Consider the following 24,951-nt stretch of genomic DNA (forward strand, 5'->3'; position numbering starts at 1 on the left):
ATGCTTTACACTCGTCTATCGGCAGACCACCAGTTGATTCTCTGTTTGCTTGAAGTTCAAAAGTGTGACCCCCATTCACCTCAGTGGACAGTCAACAAGTTTTATTGTAACTTGTTTTTTTAGTATGACAATAAAGCCTGCACTGTGACTTTAGGACTTTCTTGATGCTTTCTCCCACTGCCAGGATGTGTAAGGTTTGATCGCATGTATGCGAGTTTGAGCTATTGGCATTGAAAATGACGATGCCTTTAATTTATGTTTTGATATGTAAAACATAAATAAAAGGCTTTGTTATTTATAATGCCAATAGCTTAAACTTGCATGAATGCAAGACCTATTGCATTGCAAATGCTCGTTATTATTATTACTATTATGTGTAATTGACATAAACTCTTTTCTTTTGAAGTGTGTGTTTTCTTCTTTTCTATTGACTCAGTAGAAAACACACTTCACTACAAAAGAAAACACAGTTTATTTCAATTACACTTAATATTGACGGTTATTTGTGTGGAGTTTCACTGTGTCCCTCGGCTTGCACACATGTATTTATAACACCCCCAGCTCTTGTCGATAGCGCTGAGCGAGCAAGAGGGGAAAGTGCCTCCGTATTTAAATGCAGGGCACCTTTCTTCAGTGCCTAAAAAGAGCGGTCTATGCCCCGGGCACAAGCCCTTCACATGTCCGTACTAATCCATGAAAGGGCCGCAGAGATGATAATGACATGTGAATGTGACAAGCCAACCCCCGTGTCTCATGAGCTGTTCTTACAAACCTGACTCAAATATATACCTCCATTTAAAAAAAATCTTCGCAGAATCTTGAACAACAAAGACTCAAAGTCACGCTTTTGCGTCCAACTTTGCACTTTTTGTTTTTTAAAGCACATTAAAAGGTAGCCTTTATTTAGTACTCAGGAGTCTGTATGCGTGGTTTATATAGGGTGTAGTGTCCATGAATCTCTGCAGTGTTCGTGTGTACATGCGCACGCGCGCAGCCTGATGTAAAGCAGCCTACGCACAGTAGAGAGGCGCGTCAGGGTACAGTAAAGCACTGGCACTCGTGAGCTCAGATGATGGCAGGAAGCTGGTCGTAGAATCAGTGCCATTATAGATGAGAAGAGTGTCAGAATGAAGTACAATGATGCAGGTGCACTTGCGAGTACAATTTCTGGAGTGCGCGGTGCATGAGCGGTGCCCTCAACTGTATGACTAGGTTGAAATAGCACTGATAGCATGGGGTACTTGCAGCAGAGTATGCATCCACCATATGCAGCGATGAGTAGTCCTCACATGAATAGCTTGTCAGAAAAGTGATACCTGAGGGCCTTGAGCCGGGCAAAATACTTTGAATTTAAATAACACAGCCCTATAGAGCTCACAGTCATATCAAAGTGCAAGTTGTGTTAAACCCATATAAATAAAGAAAACACATGGCGCTTGACACAGTCAGGTAAAGGCAAAAGCTTGTAGAGTAAACACCACTGCTTGTTATAATTTAGTGTTGCAGTGAAACACAATGACGCCTATGTGTTTTGGTTGAGCCAACAAAACTTTGTTATATTTTGCTTTTCAGGAAGAGATCCAGGCTTACTGGAAAGAAATGAGAAAGATTTGGCGGGAGCAAGATGCTGAATATGATATCCCCTGCTGCTCTTGGTCGACTCCACCTTCTACAAAAATACCAATTAAGGTAAGGAAACTGATGCTATATGTTTTTAACATTGTAGTGACGAGCTATGTAAGTTGTCTACATGGTGGGTGGAGTCTACATGCACATCAGTATGAATTTGAGGCATATAACTGTGTAATCAATAATAAAGATAGATTTGAATGTTGAGCGCTCGATTAAAGACATGAATTTGCTCAGGGATAATAACGGCTGGTGTAAGCCTTCTGCTCCCAATGTTTGACTTTCTGTTTTCCTCTTTTTAATTTGAAACATTCAACCGTCATTGGATGGAATGTAATAAAAGCCTTTTACCGTCCACCTGCCTCTGGTGATACCGGTTGTTAAAGGACCTCTCTCTTGCCTTGTAATAGGCCCTCACCTGTGGCTTAGGATATATATCTGCTTTAGTGCCTTCGCAACCAGTGTGGCACACCGAGGGAGCAGGCTATAAGGCTATATTTTTATCAGTCATATCGTGCGAAGGGTAACTGTTGGAGATATATTGCGATAATGGCAAAGATATGCATTTAAACAGAAATATAATGTATTTGCACCAAACTTCATACGTTGTACTTTGATTATTGACAGGTAACTTTAATATTGGTAAGAAACCATGAATGCAATAGAGCAACTACTTGCAAAGCCGTTCATTGGACTCAAGCGTGAAGAGAAACTAATTGTAAAACAATTAGGACCTCACCGGCCAGACCTAAACCTACAACAAAGTTCCCTAGACAGTGGGAAGATGTATATAAGTTTGTTCTCAAACACCTGGTACACAAACGTTGATTGACTTACAGGATGTACTTCAACAAATTTTCTGTTCTGCTTCCCCCGCTTGCAGTTTGATGGTGAAATCCTTTGGCCAAAAAAAGGCGTATCATACTTGAAGCATTTGTTAGGTAAAGTAAAGAAGCATACACACACAAAAATCCATATGGAAAACCACTGGGAATGTTGGGAGCCACACCGATTGCAGCACACATATGCGACGTATACCGCAAAACAATAAAGAAACACAATGAAGCAGTTGATAGAAATAGACACATACTATCAAAAATAATTGATTGCATTTGTTTCTGTGGTGCTTTTGAACTGGCATATGAGTGCTTGATGAATCTCAAAGTTCCTCACATCCTGGTATATTCAGAGGCCTTGTGGATTTTTCTTACACAAGGTGCTTTAGCTTTAATAAGGTGCACTCTCGCCTTTCATTTGTTGTGCACTCGGCAGGGAAACATTGTTTTTTTTTACTTGAAATTGACAACACAGGTGCCGTTCCGAGTAGCCCAAATGTGCCTCCCCATTGCTTGGGCCACAGCACTAATTATTTGCTATAACTCCCACTGACTTTCGCCGTTGCTCTTGTCACTGCTTGTTTTCCCCTGTATCAGGCCAACCCCCTCATCCTCCCTTACGCCATCCCCCGCTGCTTCCCCCAGAAACTGTTGTCGCCTCTTTCACCTAGTAGCCAAGCCATGGAGGAGGAAAATCAATGATCCGACCCTGTGAACATCCCCTTGGCTCGGTGAGGAAATCAGTCCCCATTATTATAACTGTAGAACGCTGTAAAACGTGTTTATTTAATTAGCGCTTGTGTTTTCAGCTGATCCTCGTTAATTGCTTTAAACTAACGAGGATCATCTGAAAATCCAACCGCTTGCAGCTTGTTTTCAGACTATCCTCACCCCTCCCCTCCCCTCCAGCCCTTCTATCCACCGTCGGTGCTGGCTGCAACCGGGGAGATCTGCTGTGTGTCACTAGTGCATGTGTTTTCTTTTATCACAGCCGGGCTCTTCCCGACCACTGCGCTTTGTGTCATGAAGCCGTTTCATAAAGCCATGAAGCGGGCGCTGTGTTCATAAAATAAAGATGCACGCCCACTTCCTCCGACCTTAAAAAGGCTGTTCCTGGTCAGTTTCCATGCCCATTAGTGCTGTGCCCCGCACCCGACAGCTTCCTGCGCTTTATGTTTGAAGCCATGAAGTGGCGCTGTGTTCATAAAAGAAAGGCGCACACCCGCTTCCTCCAACCTTAGCTTTGGTGCCCATCAGAGCTGTCCCCCCACCCGACAACTTCCTGAAGCAACCTGTAGGGAGTTCTAACTGGTGCAGTGACTTCAATGTAGTGTGACGCACCAATAGCACCACACTATACCCCATGCAACTCAAGAGGCTGAAATATGTGCTTGTCTAGTTAATATTATATGTTGTTTAAACAATAGAGGCATACAGTGGTATATCTTCAAAGTACTTGTGATCTCTCAACACTACTGGGAATGGGACAGGCAAAGGGGAAGGGCACCAGGCAACCCGGTAGGACTGAGACTGTTCAGAAGAACTTAATCACGTGTGTTTTGCCTCTGCTCTGCCACATTGTCCAAGGTCGTTGTCTTGCACACGTACAAGTGAGTACAAAGTCTGGTGGAAGGACACTTATCAGAAAGGAGAAACTTGCTCAAGCTGTTTTAAAGTTACAGAGGCAACATCAACAGGTAAACGGGGTATTATATTCTGAGTTTGAAATTTGTAAAAATCTAAATAGGGATAAAAATACACCAAAAGCACAAATGCTTTACACTCGTCTATCGGCAGACCACCAGTTGATTCTCTGTTTGCTTGAAGTTCAAAAGTGTGACCCCCATTCACCCCAGTGGACATTCAACGAGTTTTATTGTAACTTGTTTTAATAGTATGACAATAAAGCCTGCACTGTGACTTTAGGACTTTCTTGATGCTTTCTCCCACTGCCAGGATGTGTAAGGTTTGATCGCATGTATGCGAGTTTGAGCTATTGGCATTGAAAATGGCGATGCCTTTTATTTATGTTTTGATTTGTAAAACATAAATAAAAGGCTTTTTCATTTATAATGCCAATAGCTTAAACTTGCATAAATGCGAGACCTATTGCATTGCAAATGCACGTTATTATTATTATTATTCTTATGTGTAATTGAAATAAACTGTTTTCTTTTGTAGTGTGTGTTTTCTTCTTTTCTGTTGACTCAGTAGAAAACACACTTCACTACAAAAGAAAACAGAGTTTATTTCAATTACACTTAATATTGACGGTTATTTGTGTGGAGTTTCACTGTGTCCCTCGGCTTGCACACATGTATTTATAACACCCCCAGCTCTTGTCGATAGCGCTGAGCGTGCAAGAGGGGAAAGTGCCTCCGTATTTAAATGCAGGGCACCTTTCTTCGGTGCCTAAAAAGAGCGGTCTATGCCCTGGGCACAAGCCCTTCACATGTCCGTACTAATCCATGAGAGGGGCGCAGAGATGATAATATCATGTGAGTGTGACAAGCCAACCCCTGTGTCTCATGAGCTGTTCTCACACACCTGACTCAAATATATACCTCAGGAGTCTGTGTGCGTGGTTTATATAGGGTGTAGTGTCCATGAATCTCTGCAGTGTTCGTGTGTACATGCGCACACGCGCAGCCTGATGTGAAGCAGCCTACGCACAGTAGAGAGGCGCGTCAGGGTACAGTAAAGCACTGGCTCTCGTGAGCTCAGATGATGGCAGGAAGCTGGTCGTAGAATCAGTGCCATCATAGATGAGAAGAGTGTCAGAATGAAGTACGATGATGCAGGTGCACTTGCAAGTACAATTTCTGGAGTGCGCGGTGCATGAGCGGTGCCCTCAAATATATGACTAGGTTGAAATAACACTGATAGCATGGGGTACTTGCAGCAGAGTATGCATCCACCATATGCAGCGATGAGTAGTCCTCACATGAATAGCTTGTCAGAAAAGTGATGCCCGAGGGCCTTGAGCCGGGCAAAATACTTTGAATTTAAATAACACAGCCCTATAGAGCTCACAGTCATATCAAAGTGCAAGTTGTCTTAAACCCATATAAATAAAGAAAACACATGGCGCTTGACACAGTCAGGTAAAGGCAAAAGCTTGTAGAGTAAACCCCACTGCTTGTTATAATTTAGTGTTGCAGCGAAACACAATGACGCCTATGTGTTTGGTTGACGCAACAAAACTTTGTTATATTTTGCTTTTCAGGAAGAGATCCAGGCCTACTGGGCAAAGATGAAAAAACGTTGGCGGGAGGAAGAGGCAGCTCTATATGATGTTCCCTGCTGCTCTTGGTCTTCTCCACCTTGGAAAAAAAGACCAGTTAAGGTAAGGAAACTGATGCTATATTTTTTAACATTGTAGTGACGGGCTATGTAAGTTGTCTACATGGTGGGTGGAGTCTGCATGCACATCAGTATGAACTTGAGGCATATAGCTGTGTAATCAATATTAAAGATAGATTTGAATGTTGAGCGCTCGATTAAAGACAATGAATTTGCTCAGGGATAATAACGGCTGGTGTAAGCCTTCTGCTCCCAATGTTTGACTTTCTGTTTTCCTCTTTTTAATTTGAAACATTCAACCGTCATTGGATGGAATGGAATAAAAGCCTTTTACCGCCCACCTGCCTCTGGTGATACCGGTTGTTAAAGGACCTCTCTTGCCTTGTAATAGGCCCTCACCTGTAGCTTAGGGTTTATATCTGCTTTAGTGCCTTCGCAACCAGTGTGGCACACCGAGGGAGCAGGCTATAAAGCAATTTTTTTATCAGTCATATCCTGCGAAGGTTAACTGTTGGAGATATATTGCGATAATGGCAAAGATATGCATTTAAACAGAAATATGATGTATTTGCACCAAACGTCATAGGTTGTACTTTGATTATTGACAGGTAACTTTAATATTGGTAAGAAACCATGAATGCAATAGAGCAACTACTTGCAAAGCCGTTCATTGACTGAAGCGTGAAGGGAAACTAATTGTAAAACAATTAGGACCTCACCGGCCAGACCTAAACCTACAACAAAGTTCCCTAGACAGTGGGAAGATGTATACAAGTTTGTTCTCAAACACCTGGTACACAAAAGTTAATTTGCTTACAGGATGTACTTCAACAAATTTTCTGTTCTGCTTCCCCTGCTTGCAGTTTGTTGGTGAAATTCTTTGGCCAAAAAAAGACGTATCATACTTGAAGCATTTGTTAGGTAAAGTAAAGAAGCATGCACACACAAAAATCCATATGGAAAACCACTGGGAATGTTGGGCAAACACAGCCCTATAGAGCTCACAGTCATATTAAAGTGCAAGTTGTCTTAAACCCATATAAATAAAGAAAACACATGGCGCTTGACACAGTCAGGTAAAGGCAAAAGCTTGTAGAGTAAACCCCACTGCTTGTTATAATTTAGTGTTGCAACGAAACACAATGACGCCTATGTGTTTGGTTGACGCAACAAAACTTTGTTATATTTTGCTTTTCAGGAAGAGATCCACGCCTACTGGGCAATGATGAAAAAACTTTGGCGGGAGGAAGAGGCAGCTCTATATGATGTTCCCTGCTGCTCTTGGTCTTCTCCACCTTGGAAAAAAAGACCAGTTAAGGTAAGGAAACTGATGCTATATTTTTTAACATTGTAGTGACGGGCTATGTAAGTTGTCTACATGGTGGGTGGAGTCTGCATGCACATCAGTATGAATTTGAGGCATATAGCTGTGTAATCAATATTAAAGATAGATTTGAATGTTGAGCGCTCGATTAAAGACAATGAATTTGCTCAGGGATAATAACGGCTGGTGTAAGCCTTCTGCTCCCAATGTTTGACTTTCTGTTTTCCTCTTTTTAATTTGAAACATTCAACCGTCATTGGATGGAATGGAATAAAAGCCTTTTACTGCCCACCTGCCTCTGGTGATACCGGTTGTTAAAGGACCTCTCTCTTGCCTTGTAATAGGCCCTCACCTGTAGCTTAGGGTTTATATCTGCTTTAGTGCCTTCGCAACCAGTGTGGCACACCGAGGGAGCAGGCTATAAAGCCATTTTTTTATCAGTCATATCCTGCGAAGGTTAACTGTTGGAGATATATTGCGATAATGGCAAAGATATGCATTTAAACAGAAATATGATGTATTTGCACCAAACGTCATACGTTGTACTTTGATTATTGACAGGTAACTTTAATATTGGTAAGAAACCATGAATGCAATAGAGCAACTACTTGCAAAGCCGTTCATTGACTGAAGCGTGAAGGGAAACTAATTGTAAAACAATTAGGACCTCACCGGCCAGACCTACACCTACAACAAAGTTCCCCAGACAGTGGGAAGATATATACAAGTTTGTTCTCAAACACCTGGTACACAAAAGTTAATTTGCTTACAGGATGTACTTCAACAAATTTTCTGTTCTCCTTCCCCTGCTTGCAGTTTGTTGGTGAAATTCTTTGGCCAAAAAAAGGCGTATCATACTTGAAGCATTTGTTAGGTAAAGTAAAGAAGCATGCACACACTAAAATCCATATGGAAAACCACTGGGAATGTTGGGAGCCACACCGATTGCAGCACACACATGCGACGTATACCGCAAAACAATAAAGAAAGACAATGAAGCAGTTGATAGGAATAGACACATACTATCAAAAACAATTGATTGCATTTGTTTCTGTGGTGCTTTTGAACTGGCATATGAGTGCTTGATGAATCTCAAAGTTCCTCACATCCTGGTATATTCAGAGGCCTTGTGGATTTTTCTTACACAAGGTGCTTTAGCTTTAATAAGGCACACTCTCGCCTTTCATTTGTTGTGCACTCGGCAGGGAAACATTGTTTTTCTTACTTGAAATTGACAACACAGGTGCCGTTCCGAGTAGCCAAAATGTGCCTCCCCATTCCTTGGGCCACAGCACTAATTATTTGCTATAACTCCCACTGACTTTCGCCGTTGCTCTTGTCACTGCTTGTTTTCCCCTGTGTCCGGCCAACCCCCTCATCCTCCCTTACGCCATCCCCCGCTGCTTCCCCCAGAAACTGTTGTTGCCTCTTTCACCTAATAGCCAAGCCATGGAGGAGGAAAAGGAAGGATCTGACCCTGTGAACATCCCCTTGGCTTGGGCGAGGAAATCAGTCCCCATTATTATAACTGTAGAAGGCTGTAAAACGTGTTTATTTAATTAGCGCTTGTGTTTTCAGCTGATCCTCATTAATTGCTTTAAACTAACGAGGATCATCTGAAAATCCAACCACTTGCAGCTTGTTTTCAGACTATCCTGACCCCTCCCCTCCCCTCCAGCCCCTCGATCCACCGTCGGTGCTGGCTGCAACCGAGGAGATCTGCTGTGTGTCACTAGTGCATGTGTTTTCTTTTATCACAGCCGGGCTCTTCCCGACCACTGCGCTTTGTGTCATGAAGCCGTTTCATAAAGCCATGAAGCGGGCGCTGTGTTCATAAAATAAAGATGCATGCCCACTTCCTCTGACCTTAAAAAGGCTGTTCCTGGTCAGTTTCCATGCCCATTAGTGCTGTGCCCCACACCCGACAGCTTCCTGCGCTTTATGTTTGAAGCCATGAAGTGGCGCTGTGTTCATAAAAGAAAGGCGCACACCCGCTTTCTCCAACCTTAGCTTTGGTGCCCATCAGAGCCGTCCCCCCACCCGACAACTTCCTGAAGCAACCTGTAGGGAGTTCTAACTGGTGCAGTGACTTCAATGTAGTGTGACGCACCAATAGCAGCACACTATACCCCATGCAACTCAAGAGGCTGAAATATGTGCTCGTCTAGTTAATATTATATGTTGTTTAAACAAAAGAGGCAGACAGTGGTATATCTTCAAAATACTTGTGATCTCTCAACACTACTGGGAATGGGACAGGCAAAGGGGAAGGGCACCAGGCAACCCGGTAGGGCTGAGACTGTTCAGAAGAACTTAATCATGTGTGTTTTGCCTCTGCTCTGCCACATTGTCCAAGGTCGTTGTTTTGCACACGTACAAGTGAGTACAAAGTCTGGTGGAAGGATACTTATCAGAAAGGAGAAAATTGCTCAAGCTGTTTTAAAGTTACAGAGGCAACATCAACAGGTAAACGGGGTATTATTTTCTGGGTTTGAAATTTGTAAACATCTAAATAGGGATAAAAATACACCAAAAGCACAAATGCTTTACACATGTCTATCGGCCGACCACCAGTTGATTCTCTGTTTACTTGAAGTTCAAAAGTGTGACCCCATTCACCCCAGTGGACATTCAACGAGTTTTATTGTAACTTGTTTTAATAGTATGACAATAAAGCCTGCACTGTGACTTTAGGACTTTCTTGATGCTTTCTCCCACTGCCAGGATGTGTAAGGTTTGATCGCATGTATGCGAGTTTGAGCTATTGGCATTGAAAATGACGATACCTTTTATTTATATTTTGATTTGTAAAACATAAATAAAAGGCTTTGTCATTTATAATGCCAATAGCTTAAACTTGCATAAATGCGAGACCTATTGCATTGCAAATGCTCGTTATTATTATTATTATTATTCTTATGTGTAATTGAAATAAACTGTTTTCTTTTGTAGTGTGTGTTTTCTTCTTTTCTATTGACTCAGTAGAAAACACACTTCACTACAAAAGAAAACAGAGTTTATTTCAATTACACTTAATATTGACCGTTATTTGTGTGGAGTTTCACTGTGTCCCTCGGCTTGCACACATGTATTTATAACACCCCCAGCTCTTGTCGATAGCGCTGAGCGTGCAAGAGGGGAAAGTGCCTCCGTATTTAAATGCAGGGCACCTTTCTTCGGTGCCTAAAAAGAGCGGTCTATGCCCTGGGCACAAGCCCTTCCCATGTCCGTACTAATCCATGAGAGGGGCGCAGAGATGATAATATCATGTGAGTGTGACAAGCCAACCCCTGTGTCTCATGAGCTGTTCTCACACACCTGACTCAAATATATACCTCCATTTAAAAAAAATCTTCCCAGAATCTTGAACAACAAAGACTCAAAGTCACGCTTTTGCGTCCAACTCTGCACTTTTTTTTTTCAAAAGCACATTAAAAGGCAGCCTTTATTTAGTACTCAGGAGTCTGTGTGCGTGGTTTATATAGGGTGTAGTGTCCATGAATCTCTGCAGTGTTCGTGTGTACATGCGCACACGCGCAGCCTGATGTGAAGCAGCCTACGCACAGTAGAGAGGCGCGTCAGGGTACAGTAAAGCACTGGCACTCGTGAGCTCAGATGATGGCAGGAAGCTGGTCGTAGAATCAGTGCCATCATAGATGAGAAGAGTGTCAGAATGAAGTACAATGATGCAGGTGCACTTGCAAGTACAATTTCTGGAGTGCGCGGTGCATGAGCGGTGCCCTCAAATATATGACTAGGTTGAAATAACACTGATAGCATGGGGTACCTGCAGCAGAGTATGCATCCACCATATGCAGCGATGAGTAGTCCTCACATGAATAGCTTGTCAGAAAAGTGATGCCTGAGGGCCTTGAGCCGGGCAAAATACTTTGAATTTAAATAACACAGCCATATAGAGCTCACAGTCATATCAAAGTGCAAGTTGTCTTAAACCCATATAAATAAAAAAAACACATGGCGCTTGACACAGTCAGGTAAAGGCAAAAGCTTGTAGAGTAAACACCACTGCTTGTTATAATTTAGTGTTGCAGTGAAACACAATGACGCCTATGTGTTTTGGTTGACGCAACAAAACTTTGTTATATTTTGCTTTTCAGGAAGAGATCCAGGCTTACTGGAAAGAAATGAGAAAGATTTGGCGGGAGCAAGATGCTGAATATGATATCCCCTGCTGCTCTTGGTCGACTCCACCTTCTACAAAAATACCAATTAAGGTAAGGAAACTGATGCTATATGTTTTTAAAATTGTAGTGACGAGCTATGTAAGTTGTCTACATGGTGGGTGGAGTCTACATGCACATCAGTATGAATTTGAGACATATAACTGTGTAATCAATAATAAAGAAAGATTTGAATGTTGAGCGCTCGATTAAAGACATGAATTTGCTCAGGGATAATAACGGCTGGTGTAAGCCTTCTGCTCCCAATGTTTGACTTTCTGTTTTCCTCTTTTTAATTTGAAACATTCAACCGTCATTGGATGGAATGTAATAAATGCCTTTTACCGCCCACCTGCCTCTGGTGATACCGGTTGTTAAAGGACCTCTCTCTTGCCTTGTAATAGGCCCTCACCTGTGGCTTAGGATATATATCTGCTTTAGTGCCTTCGCAACCAGTGTGGCACACCCAGGGAGCAGGCTATAAGGCTATATTTTTATCAGTCATATCGTGCGAAGGGTAACTGTTGGAGATATATTGCGATAATGGCAAAGATATGCATTTAAACAGAAATATTATGTATTTGCACCAAACTTCATACGTTGTACTTTGATTATTGACAGGTAACTTTAATATTGGTAAGAAACCATGAATGCAATAGAGCAACTACTTTCAAAGCCGTTCATTGGACTGAAGCGTGAAGAGAAACTAATTGTAAAACAATTAGGACCTCACCGGCCAGACCTAAACCTACAACAAAGTTCCCTAGACAGTGGGAAGATGTATACAAGTTTGTTCTCAAACACCTGGTACACAAAAGTTGATTGACTTACAGGATGTACTTCAACAAATTTTCTGTTCTGCTTCCCCTGCTCGCAGTTTGATGGTGAAATTCTTTGGCCAAAAAAAGGCGTATCATACTTGAAGCATTTGTTGGGTAAAGTAAAGAAGCATGCACACACAAAAATCCATATGGAAAACCACTGGGAATGTTGGGAGCCACACCGATTGCAGCACACATATGCGACGTATACCGCAAAACAATAAAGAAACACAGTGAAGCAGTTGATAGGAATAGACACATACTATCAAAAATGATTGATTGCATTTGTTTCTGTGGTGCTTTTGAACTGGCATATGAGTGCTTGATGAATCTCAAAGTTCCTCACATCCTGGTATATTCAGAGGCCTTGTGGATTTTTCTTACACAAGGTGCTTTAGCTTTAATAAGGCACACTCTCGCCTTTCATTTGTTGTGCACTCGGCAGGGAAACATTGTTTTTCTTACTTGAAATTGACAACACAGGTGCCGTTCCGAGTAGCCAAAATGTGCCTCCCCATTGCTTGGGCCACAGCACTAATTATTTGCTATAACTCCCACTGACTTTCGCCGTTGCTCTTGTCACTGCTTGTTTTCCCCTGTATCCGGCCAACCCCCTCATCCTCCCTTACGCCATCCCCCGCTGCTTCCCCCAGAAACTGTTGTCGCCTCTTTCACCTAATAGCCAAGCCATGGAGGAGGAAAAGGAAGGATCCGACCCTGTGAACATCCCATTGGCTTGGGCGAGGAAATCAGTCCCCATTATTATAACTGTAGAAGGCTGTAAAACGTGTTTATTTAATTAGCGCTTGTGTTTTCAGCTGATCCTCATTAATTGCTTTAAACTAACGAGGATCATCTGAAAATCCAACCACTTGCAGCTTGTTTTCAGACTATCCTCACCCCTCCCCTCCCCTCCAGCCCCTCTATCCACCGTCGGTGCTGGCTGCAACCAAGGAGATCTGCTGTGTGTCACTAGTGCATGTGTTTTCTTTTATCACAGCCGGGCTCTTCCCGACCACTGCGCTTTGTGTCATGAAGCCGTTTCATAAAGCCATGAAGCGGGCGCTGTGTTCATAAAATAATGATGCACGCCCACTTCCTCTGACCTTAAAAAGGCTGTTCCTGGTCAGTTTCCATGCCCATTAGTGCTGTGCCCCGCACCCGACAGCTTCCTGCGCTTTATGTTTGAAGCCATGAAGTGGCGCTGTGTTCATAAAAGAAAGGCGCACACCCGCTTCCTCCAACCTTAGCTTTGGTGCCCATCAGAGCCGTCCCCCCACCGACAACTTCCTGAAGCAACCTGTAGGGAGTTCTAACTGGTGCAGTGACTTCAATGTAGTGTGACTCACCAATAGCACCACACTATACCCCATGCAACTCAAGAGGCTGAAATATGTGCTCGTCTAGTTAATATTATATGTTGTTTAAACAAAAGAGGCAGACAGTGGTACATCTTCAAAGTACTTGTGATCTCTCAACACTACTGCGAATGGGACAGGCAAAGGGGAAGGGCACCAGGCAACCCGGTAGGGCTGAGACTGTTCAGAAGAACTTAATCACGTGTGTTTTGCCTCTGCTCTGCCACATTGTCCAAGGTCGTTGTTTTGCACACGTACAAGTGAGTACAAAGTCTGGTGGAAGGATACTTATCAGAAAGGAGAAAATTGCTCAAGCTGTTTTAAAGTTACAGAGGCAACATCAACAGGTAAACGGGGTATTATTTTCTGGGTTTGAAATTTGTAAACATCTAAATAGGGATAAAAATACACCAAAAGCACAAATGCTTTACACATGTCTATCGGCCGACCACCAGTTGATTCTCTGTTTACTTGAAGTTCAAAAGTGTGACCCCATTCACCCCAGTGGACATTCAACGAGTTTTATTGTAACTTGTTTTAATAGTATGACAATAAAGCCTGCACTGTGACTTTAGGACTTTCTTGATGCTTTCTCCCACTGCCAGGATGTGTAAGGTTTGATCGCATGTATGCGAGTTTGAGCTATTGGCATTGAAAATGACGATGCCTTTTATTTATATTTTGATTTGTAAAACATAAATAAAAGGCTTTGTCATTTATAATGCCAATAGCTTAAACTTGCATAAATGCGAGACCTATTGCATTGCAAATGCTCGTTATTATTATTATTATTATTCTTATGTGTAATTGAAATAAACTGTTTTCTTTTGTAGTGTGTGTTTTCTTCTTTTCTATTGACTCAGTAGAAAACACACTTCACTACAAAAGAAAACAGAGTTTATTTCAATTACACTTAATATTGACCGTTATTTGTGTGGAGTTTCACTGTGTCCCTCGGCTTGCACACATGTATTTATAACACCCCCAGCTCTTGTCGATAGCGCTGAGCGTGCAAGAGGGGAAAGTGCCTCCGTATTTAAATGCAGGGCACCTTTCTTCGGTGCCTAAAAAGAGCGGTCTATGCCCTGGGCACAAGCCCTTCCCATGTCCGTACTAATCCATGAGAGGGGCGCAGAGATGATAATATCATGTGAGTGTGACAAGCCAACCCCTGTGTCTCATGAGCTGTTCTCACACACCTGACTCAAATATATACCTCCATTTAAAAAAAATCTTCCCAGAATCTTGAACAACAAAGACTCAAAGTCACGCTTTTGCGTCCAACTCTGCACTTTTTTTTTTCAAAAGCACATTAAAAGGCAGCCTTTATTTAGTACTCAGGAGTCTGTGTGCGTGGTTTATATAGGGTGTAGTGTCCATGAATCTCTGCAGTGTTCGTGTGTACATGCGCACACGCGCAGCCTGATGTGAAGCAGCCTACGCACAGTAGAGAGGCGCGTCAGGGTACAGTAAAGCACTGGCACTCGTGAGCTCAGATGATGGCAGGAAGCTGGTCGTAGAATCAGTGCCATCATAGATGAGAAGAGTGTCAGAATGAAGTACAATGATGCAGGTGCACTTGCAAGTACAATTTCTGGAGTGCGCGGTGCATGAGCGGTGCCCTCAAATATATGACTAGGTTGAAATAACACTGATAGCATGGGGTACCTGCAGCAGAGTATGCATCCACCATATGCAGCGATGAGTAGTCCTCACATGAATAGCTTGTCAGAAAAGTGATGCCTGAGGGCCTTGAGCCGGGCAAAATACTTTGAATTTAAATAACACAGCCATATAGAGCTCACAGTCATATCAAAGTGCAAGTTGTCTTAAACCCATATAAATAAAAAAAACACATGGCGCTTGACACAGTCAGGTAAAGGCAAAAGCTTGTAGAGTAAACACCACTGCTTGTTATAATTTAGTGTTGCAGTGAAACACAATGACGCCTATGTGTTTTGGTTGACGCAACAAAACTTTGTTATATTTTGCTTTTCAGGAAGAGATCCAGGCTTACTGGAAAGAAATGAGAAAGATTTGGCGGGAGCAAGATGCTGAATATGATATCCCCTGCTGCTCTTGGTCGACTCCACCTTCTACAAAAATACCAATTAAGGTAAGGAAACTGATGCTATATGTTTTTAAAATTGTAGTGACGAGCTATGTAAGTTGTCTACATGGTGGGTGGAGTCTACATGCACATCAGTATGAATTTGAGACATATAACTGTGTAATCAATAATAAAGAAAGATTTGAATGTTGAGCGCTCGATTAAAGACATGAATTTGCTCAGGGATAATAACGGCTGGTGTAAGCCTTCTGCTCCCAATGTTTGACTTTCTGTTTTCCTCTTTTTAATTTGAAACATTCAACCGTCATTGGATGGAATGTAATAAATGCCTTTTACCGCCCACCTGCCTCTGGTGATACCGGTTGTTAAAGGACCTCTCTCTTGCCTTGTAATAGGCCCTCACCTGTGGCTTAGGATATATATCTGCTTTAGTGCCTTCGCAACCAGTGTGGCACACCCAGGGAGCAGGCTATAAGGCTATATTTTTATCAGTCATATCGTGCGAAGGGTAACTGTTGGAGATATATTGCGATAATGGCAAAGATATGCATTTAAACAGAAATATTATGTATTTGCACCAAACTTCATACGTTGTACTTTGATTATTGACAGGTAACTTTAATATTGGTAAGAAACCATGAATGCAATAGAGCAACTACTTTCAAAGCCGTTCATTAGACTGAAGCGTGAAGAGAAACTAATTGTAAAACAATTAGGACCTCACCGGCCAGACCTAAACCTACAACAAAGTTCCCTAGACAGTGGGAAGATGAATACAAGTTTGTTCTCAAACACCTGGTACACAAAAGTTGATTGACTTACAGGATGTACTTCAACAAATTTTCTGTTCTGCTTCCCCTGCTCGCAGTTTGATGGTGAAATTCTTTGGCCAAAAAAAGGCGTATCATACTTGAAGCATTTGTTGGGTAAAGTAAAGAAGCATGCACACACAAAAATCCATATGGAAAACCACTGGGAATGTTGGGAGCCACACCGATTGCAGCACACATATGCGACGTATACCGCAAAACAATAAAGAAACACAGTGAAGCAGTTGATAGGAATAGACACATACTATCAAAAATTATTGATTGCATTTGTTTCTGTGGTGCTTTTGAACTGGCATATGAGTGCTTGATGAATCTCAAAGTTCCTCACATCCTGGTATATTCAGAGGCCTTGTGGATTTTTCTTACACAAGGTGCTTTAGCTTTAATAAGGCACACTCTCGCCTTTCATTTGTTGTGCACTCGGCAGGGAAACATTGTTTTTCTTACTTGAAATTGACAACACAGGTGCCGTTCCGAGTAGCCAAAATGTGCCTCCCCATTGCTTGGGCCACAGCACTAATTATTTGCTATAACTCCCACTGACTTTCGCCGTTGCTCTTGTCACTGCTTGTTTTCCCCTGTATCCGGCCAACCCCCTCATCCTCCCTTACGCCATCCCCCGCTGCTTCCCCCAGAAACTGTTGTCGCCTCTTTCACCTAATAGCCAAGCCATGGAGGAGGAAAAGGAAGGATCCGACCCTGTGAACATCCCATTGGCTTGGGCGAGGAAATCAGTCCCCATTATTATAACTGTAGAAGGCTGTAAAACGTGTTTATTTAATTAGCGCTTGTGTTTTCAGCTGATCCTCATTAATTGCTTTAAACTAACGAGGATCATCTGAAAATCCAACCACTTGCAGCTTGTTTTCAGACTATCCTCACCCCTCCCCTCCCCTCCAGCCCCTCTATCCACCGTCGGTGCTGGCTGCAACCAAGGAGATCTGCTGTGTGTCACTAGTGCATGTGTTTTCTTTTATCACAGCCGGGCTCTTCCCGACCACTGCGCTTTGTGTCATGAAGCCGTTTCATAAAGCCATGAAGCGGGCGCTGTGTTCATAAAATAATGATGCACGCCCACTTCCTCTGACCTTAAAAAGGCTGTTCCTGGTCAGTTTCCATGCCCATTAGTGCTGTGCCCCGCACCCGACAGCTTCCTGCGCTTTATGTTTGAAGCCATGAAGTGGCGCTGTGTTCATAAAAGAAAGGCGCACACCCGCTTCCTCCAACCTTAGCTTTGGTGCCCATCAGAGCCGTCCCCCCACCGACAACTTCCTGAAGCAACCTGTAGGGAGTTCTAACTGGTGCAGTGACTTCAATGTAGTGTGACTCACCAATAGCACCACACTATACCCCATGCAACTCAAGAGGCTGAAATATGTGCTCGTCTAGTTAATATTATATGTTGTTTAAACAAAAGAGGCAGACAGTGGTACATCTTCAAAGTACTTGTGATCTCTCAACACTACTGCGAATGGGACAGGCAAAGGGGAAGGGCACCAGGCAACCCGGTAAGGCTGAGACTGTTCAGAAGAACTTAATCACGTGTGTTTTGCCTCTGCTCTGCCACATTGTCCAAGGTCGTTGTTTTGCACACGTACAAGTGAGTACAAAGTCTGGTGGAAGGATACTTATCAGAAAGGAGAAAATTGCTCAAGCTGTTTTAAAGTTACAGAGGCAACATCAACAGGTAAACGGGGTATTATTTTCTGGGTTTGAAATTTGTAAACATCTAAATAGGGATAAAAATACACCAAAAGCACAAATGCTTTACACATGTCTATCGGCCGACCACCAGTTGATTCTCTGTTTACTTGAAGTTCAAAAGTGTGACCCCATTCACCCCAGTGGACATTCAACGAGTTTTATTGTAACTTGTTTTAATAGTATGACAATAAAGCCTGCACTGTGACTTTAGGACTTTCTTGATGCTTTCTCCCACTGCCAGGATGTGTAAGGTTTGATCGCATGTATGCGAGTTTGAGCTATTGGCATTGAAAATGACGATGCCTTTTATTTATATTTTGATTTGTAAAACATAAATAAAAGGCTTTGTCATTTATAATGCCAATAGCTTAAACTTGCATAAATGCGAGACCTATTGCATTGCAAATGCTCGTTATTATTATTATTATTATTCTTATGTGTAATTGAAATAAACTGTTTTCTTTTGTAGTGTGTGTTTTCTTCTTTTCTATTGACTCAGTAGAAAACACACTTCACTACAAAAGAAAACAGAGTTTATTTCAATTACACTTAATATTGACCGTTATTTGTGTGGAGTTTCACTGTGTCCCTCGGCTTGCACACATGTATTTATAACACCCCCAGCTCTTGTCGATAGCGCTGAGCATGCAAGAGGGGAAAGTGCCTCCGTATTTAAATGCAGGGCACCTTTCTTCGGTGCCTAAAAAGAGCGGTCTATGCCCTGGGCACAAGCCCTTCCCATGTCCGTACTAATCCATGAGAGGGGCGCAGAGATGATAATATCATGTGAGTGTGACAAGCCAACCCCTGTGTCTCATGAGCTGTTCTCACACACCTGACTCAAATATATACCTCCATTTAAAAAAAATCTTCCCAGAATCTTGAACAACAAAGACTCAAAGTCACGCTTTTGCGTCCAACTCTGCACTTTTTTTTTTCAAAAGCACATTAAAAGGCAGCCTTTATTTAGTACTCAGGAGTCTGTGTGCGTGGTTTATATAGGGTGTAGTGTCCATGAATCTCTGCAGTGTTCGTGTGTACATGCGCACACGCGCAGCCTGATGTGAAGCAGCCTACGCACAGTAGGGAGGCGCGTCAGGGTACAGTAAAGCACTGGCACTCGTGAGCTCAGATGATGGCAGGAAGCTGGTCGTAGAATCAGTGCCATCATAGATGAGAAGAGTGTCAGAATGAAGTACAATGATGCAGGTGCACTTGCGAGTACAATTTCTGGAGTGCGCGGTGCATGAGCGGTGCCCTCAACTATATGACTAGGTTGAAATAGCACTGATAGCATGGGGTACTTGCAGCAGAGTATGCATCCACCATATGCAGCGATGAGTAGTCCTCACATGAATAGCTTGTCAGAAAAGTGATGCCTGAGGGCCTTGAGCCGGGCAAAATACTTTGAATTTAAATAACACAGCCATATAGAGCTCACAGTCATATCAAAGTGCAAGTTGTCTTAAACCCATATAAATAAAGAAAACACATGGCGCTTGACACAGTCATGTAAAGGCAAAAGCTTGTAGAGTAAACCCCACTGCTTGTTATAATTTAGTGTTGCAGTGAAACACAATGACGCCTATGTGTTTGGTTGACGCAACAAAACTTTGTTATATTTTGCTTTTCAGGAAGAGATCCAGGCTTACTGGAAAGAAATGAAAAAAGATTTGGCGGGAGCAAGATGCTGAATATGATATCCCCTGCTGCTCTTGGTCGACTCCACCTTCTACAAAAAGACCAATTAAGGTAAGGAAACTGATGCTATATTTTTTAACATTGTAGTGACGGGCTATGTAAGTTGTCTATATGGTGGGTGGAGTCTACATGCACATCAGTATGAATTTGAGGCATATAACTGTGTAATCAATAATAAAGATAGATTCGAATGTTGAGCGCTCGATTAAAGACAATGAATTTGCTCAGGGATAATAACGGCTGGTGTAAGCCTTCTGCTCCGAATGTTTGACTTTCTGTTTTCCTCTTTTTAATTTGAAACATTCAACCGTCATTGGATGGAAAGTAATAAAAGCCTTTTACCGCCCACCTGCCTCTGGTGATACCGGTTGTTAAAGGACCTCTCTCTTGCTTTGTAATAGGCCCTCACCTGTGGCTTAGGATATATATCTGTTTTAGGGCCTTCGCAACCAGTGTGGCACACCGAGGGAGCAGGCTATAAGGCTATATTTTTATCAGTCATATCGTGCTAAGGGTAACTGTTGGAGATATATTGCGATAATGGCAAAGATATGCATTTAAACAGAAATATGATGTATTTGCACCAAACTTCATACGTTGTACTTTGATTATTGACAGGTAACTTTAATATTGGTAAGAAACCATGAATACAATAGAGCAACTACTTGCAAAGCCGTTCATTGGACTGAAGCGTGAAGAGAAACTAATTGTAAAACAATTAGGACCTCACCAGCCAGACCTAAACCTACAACAAAGTTCCCTAGACAGTGGGAAGATGTACACACATTTGTTCTCAAACACCTGGTAACAAAAGTTGATTGTCTTACAGGATGTACTTCAACAAATTCTCTGTTCTACTTCCCCTGCTTGCTGTTTGTTGGTGAAATTTTTTGGCCAAAAAATGGAGTAACAGACTTGAAGCATTTGTTCGGTAAAGTAAAGAAGCATGCACACACAAAAATCCATATGGAAAACCTGAAATGACTGGGAATTTTGGGAGCCGCACCAATTGCAGCCCCCCTTTGCGATGTATACCGCAAAACAATAAAGAAACACAATGAAGCAGTTGATAGGAATAGACACATACTTTCAAAAATAACTGATTGCATTTGTTTCTGTGGTGCTTTTGAACTGGCATTATGAGGGCATGATGAATCTCAATGTTCTTCAAATCCTGGTATATTCAGAGGCCTTGTGGATTTAATAGAAAGCATAGAGCGTGAAATGGAAACACATCTAACAAGGGCTACAGTCTACAAGGGCACCTCTAAAATAATACAAAATGAACAGCTTGAATGCATGCTAAAGATTGTAAAAAGCAATATCATACAAGAGTTGAAATACACCAACTTTGTTATAGAAAAAGGAAGGTGCACCAAGAATAATGTCTGTTTTCTCGAAGTATTTCCAAAATGTCTCTTTATTGTAGTCAATCGTAAAACTTGGACATCAGCCAACGCGTTTCGTTCCACTGAGGGAACTTCATCATGGCTGAAAACATATATATAAAAAAACATCACGTAAATCACAACATCCATATTTACAAAACACACAATTCAATAACTAATATATACACAAATAAATACATATATATTACAATCGCATACATTGACATGCTAAGAGGACCCAATTAAAAATTCTAAAAGTTCAAATCCCCGTATATGGGGAAACAGGTTTGCAATTTAAAAAATTTTTCTCATTACAACTACACATGACAACGTGAATAAAACCATCAATACAGGTGGAACAGACATTGTATTGAGAGATTTTGATTGCCATCATTTCCTCATCTGTGCTGACAGGAAGAGATTTTGGTTAGAGACAAAGGGAACAAATAACTCAAAAGATAAACTAAGAAAAGGGGAGAGAGTCAGAAAAACGACAAAGCCAAAACGAAGTGACATGTCCGAAATTCTAACAAATCCTAATATCCATACAAGTGAGTCACCGGATGCAAAGTGAATGTATAGTCAACCATATCACAATTGTATAAACACAAAGCCAGAGATCTCACCTCAAAGGACAATTTTAGATGAGTAATGAGTCCACGTTCACAGTCACAGATTTCTCAATATGAATAAAAGAACTTCGTCCACATTCCAACCATGGAAAATTGCGTAAAATTATTCAAATATCTGAATTCAGATATGATATCGTTAGAAATATTACAAAAGAGTCACAAAACCATGTACATCGAGCTGATAAAGGAAAAAATCTTACCTGAGATAAAAGGCATGAAAGGATGTCTTTTTTTCAAGTAGCGTCCTTTCTAGAAGACACCCCACAATAAGGGTAGAGGATATACCATTCAGTATCCTAGCAAAAGGACACATAACCCTATTGCTCATTTAGTGTCCGAAATGTTTAGAAACATGCACTATTATCACACGTAACTTGCAGAAATGACCAAGACCTTCAATAACTAAAATTGCAATTAATGCCTAGTTTATGTATCTAAATCTCAAAGTCAAAAAGGCTATCCGTTATAGATGCTAGCCATTATGTAGAGCCATATAATAACATCGAAGTCTCGTAATCCCAAAGCGTATGTTGCCAAATTATGTCCTCTTAATAAAATGTCATAATGCACGGGCATATATGTTGCCAGATAAATAGGCGCTGCTTGATTTATCTCATCTTATGTCCTCACATGTGGCCAACACGAGTCGACCCGATAGTACCCCACAGAACCTAAAAATACATTCACAGTACGGGAAACGGCCACTACAACGCGGCCGTTTCCACGCATAACCATAACCACGCATGCATTACAACGCATGCGCGGTTACAACGAAAAGCCTTTACCACGCATACCTTTACTACGAAATTCTAAGTAAAGGCACGTGTGCTAAAGTTAAAAGAAAAAAAAAGGGGGGTTGGGGGCTTCCCCCCCCAAAAAAACGTAGGATTAAAAAAGAGGGCTTGGAGGGGCACCCCCAAAAATAAAATATAAAAAAACCCCACCTGATTCCGTCATTTAAAGAGAGATGTGGAGGCAATCCACGTCGTTAAAGGAAACGGAAGGACACTTCCGCTTCCTCTTAACGATGTAGTAGAAGTCAACAACGAAGATCGTGGAGAGGTAAGGGGGAATGAGGGGCTGGTGTCGCGCAGGGGTAAATTTAAAGGGTAGATTTATAGTGCAATATCCTTTAACAAGAAAATGTCATTAACATGCAAAATATAACAACGAAAATCATTGTAAAAGTATGTTAAAGGCATTTTCGTGGTAAAGGATATGTGTGGTGATGGCATTTGTGTTGTAACACATGCGTGGTAAAGGCATGGGTTACAACGGAATGCGTTGTAAAGTCATACATTCCACAGTCCTACACACCAGGACATACACTCCATGGGTGTTGGAACAAACAAACAAACAAAAACCTCCAACTCTTAGCACCGGAAGCTATGTTGAAGAAGGATCAACCACCCGATAACCCGAGTGACGATCCGACCATAGTGGGGTAGTCCGATGTTAAATTCCAAAAAGTCCTACCAACGTAATGAAAAAATCCCAAACGCCCGGCATATCCCCGGACTGTTTTCCCATCTTGAAATGTACAACAGTCTTACCCTGCTAAGATACGTCCACCAGAAATCAAGAGAGTCCCGAGCAATAATTCAAACTCGGCGCCATCTCCAAACCTGTTCTATAACAGGAGCAGCATTGTAATTCATGACGCCAACACGTCATCGACTAATACAAACTGAAGGATAGTCTAGGCACTAAGTAATGCAGTCGCCATCTTAGAGTGAATAGCAAATCAAGTAGCCCGATCCATTAATATATCCATTGACATGCCAATTAGCAAATAATGAGCGATATTCATAAACAACAAAAAACGTGATTATCATAGCAAAAAAATAGCGAAAAAAAGAACAAAAGGAAAGATGACAAAGAAATCCAATAAAAGATGGTCAAATGGGGTCATGTATCATCACGAGATGAAAAATATACTCCACCGTATGCGCTTGTTTGGGCAGCACAAACACCTATTCCTGATATACTTAATAAGCGCTAACTTCATCCATATATGTGTGGGAGCATGACTTATCGCATTGAAAAATACCACAAAACTGACCGCCATATTGAAAAACGAAAAGCACTGATCCTCATAAATGGGGAAGAGAACTGTCAAAATACATAGCAAATGTAAGTTCAAACAAATAAATAAAAATGCATATTTGAATGTACATGCCGATAGTAGCAAGTAAAACAAGATAAGTATAACAGGTTATGGGAAAGGATTGTTAAATATATACACCAAGCATATCCATTGATTACACTATTGTTCTGCGCATTAAAATACAAACATTCTCAATATTTAACAAAGAATATTCAAAATTGTACAGAAATTGTTCTCCCAAAAATATCAGTGGAATTTTGTTTTAGTAGATAGACAAATCAGAAATAGCGCTAGAGATCGGAGAATAACCAATAGGAAAACAAAACAATCCACCACCTTCATTCGGTGGCAAACATAATATGCAACCTTACTGTGTCTGGATTGATAGTTATAACAAAACCAGTTTTGCTGAGAGGCTGGTATATCTCTCCCAAATGGTACTCAACGAGATCTAGGCATACCATACAGTAATATAGTGTAGCTGAGTCACCAAACAAACACATCATTGTAGAAAGTAATGCATCTCCCCATCAGTATTATGGCCCAGCAGGCCCAAAATGCCCAATTGTGTACTGTTTCGATGAGTTATATGTAAAGGTCTTAATTTTGTTCCTTTCCCGTGGGCACACACTACACATCCCACAGGTATAGAAACCGTTTGGCTTCAGTGGTAAACATGTTTCTGTGTTTTTGGGGGTAACAACATAGCTAGGACATAAAGAGTTTCTCAGTGACATCCCCCTCAGGTATGTGATGGATGGCCTGTCGCCAATAAGACCCCTGAGCCCAGGGATTTCTGTCAAGAGTTGCCAGCTTTGAGGCTATTCAGGATGATGACACCACTGATGTGGCCACTAAAACAGTCTGTACTGATCTTTAGGGTACCTTCACAATGACAGCAAAGTTGTGGAGAGGTTCTATGGTTTCACACATTTAAGAGACTCTAGTGCAGAAAGCATTTATTCAGCTATTCTACATGAACTAAACGTGATTTTTCCAGAGCAGCCTCAAAACCAAAAACTGATTGTACAAAGATATGATGGTGCTGCAGTAATGAGTAGAATCA

At 41.7% G+C, this 24,951-nt stretch overlaps 1 long non-coding RNA gene across 1 annotated transcript; it reads left to right on the top strand.

Annotated features, from left to right (window-relative positions):
- Positions 1-5,697: 5,697 nt before the first annotated feature.
- LOC146811000 (uncharacterized) lies at positions 5,698-21,165 on the top strand. The gene is made up of 4 exons (XR_014965766.1): positions 5,698-5,811; positions 6,967-7,086; positions 19,692-19,809; positions 20,377-21,165. It is a non-coding gene; the product is annotated as an uncharacterized LOC146811000 (long non-coding RNA).
- The last annotated feature ends 3,786 nt before the right edge of the window (positions 21,166-24,951 follow it).

The sequence above is a fragment of the Triturus cristatus genome, chromosome 7 (assembly GCF_964204655.1).
Source record: "Triturus cristatus chromosome 7, aTriCri1.1, whole genome shotgun sequence".
NCBI lineage: Eukaryota > Metazoa > Chordata > Amphibia > Caudata > Salamandridae > Triturus > Triturus cristatus.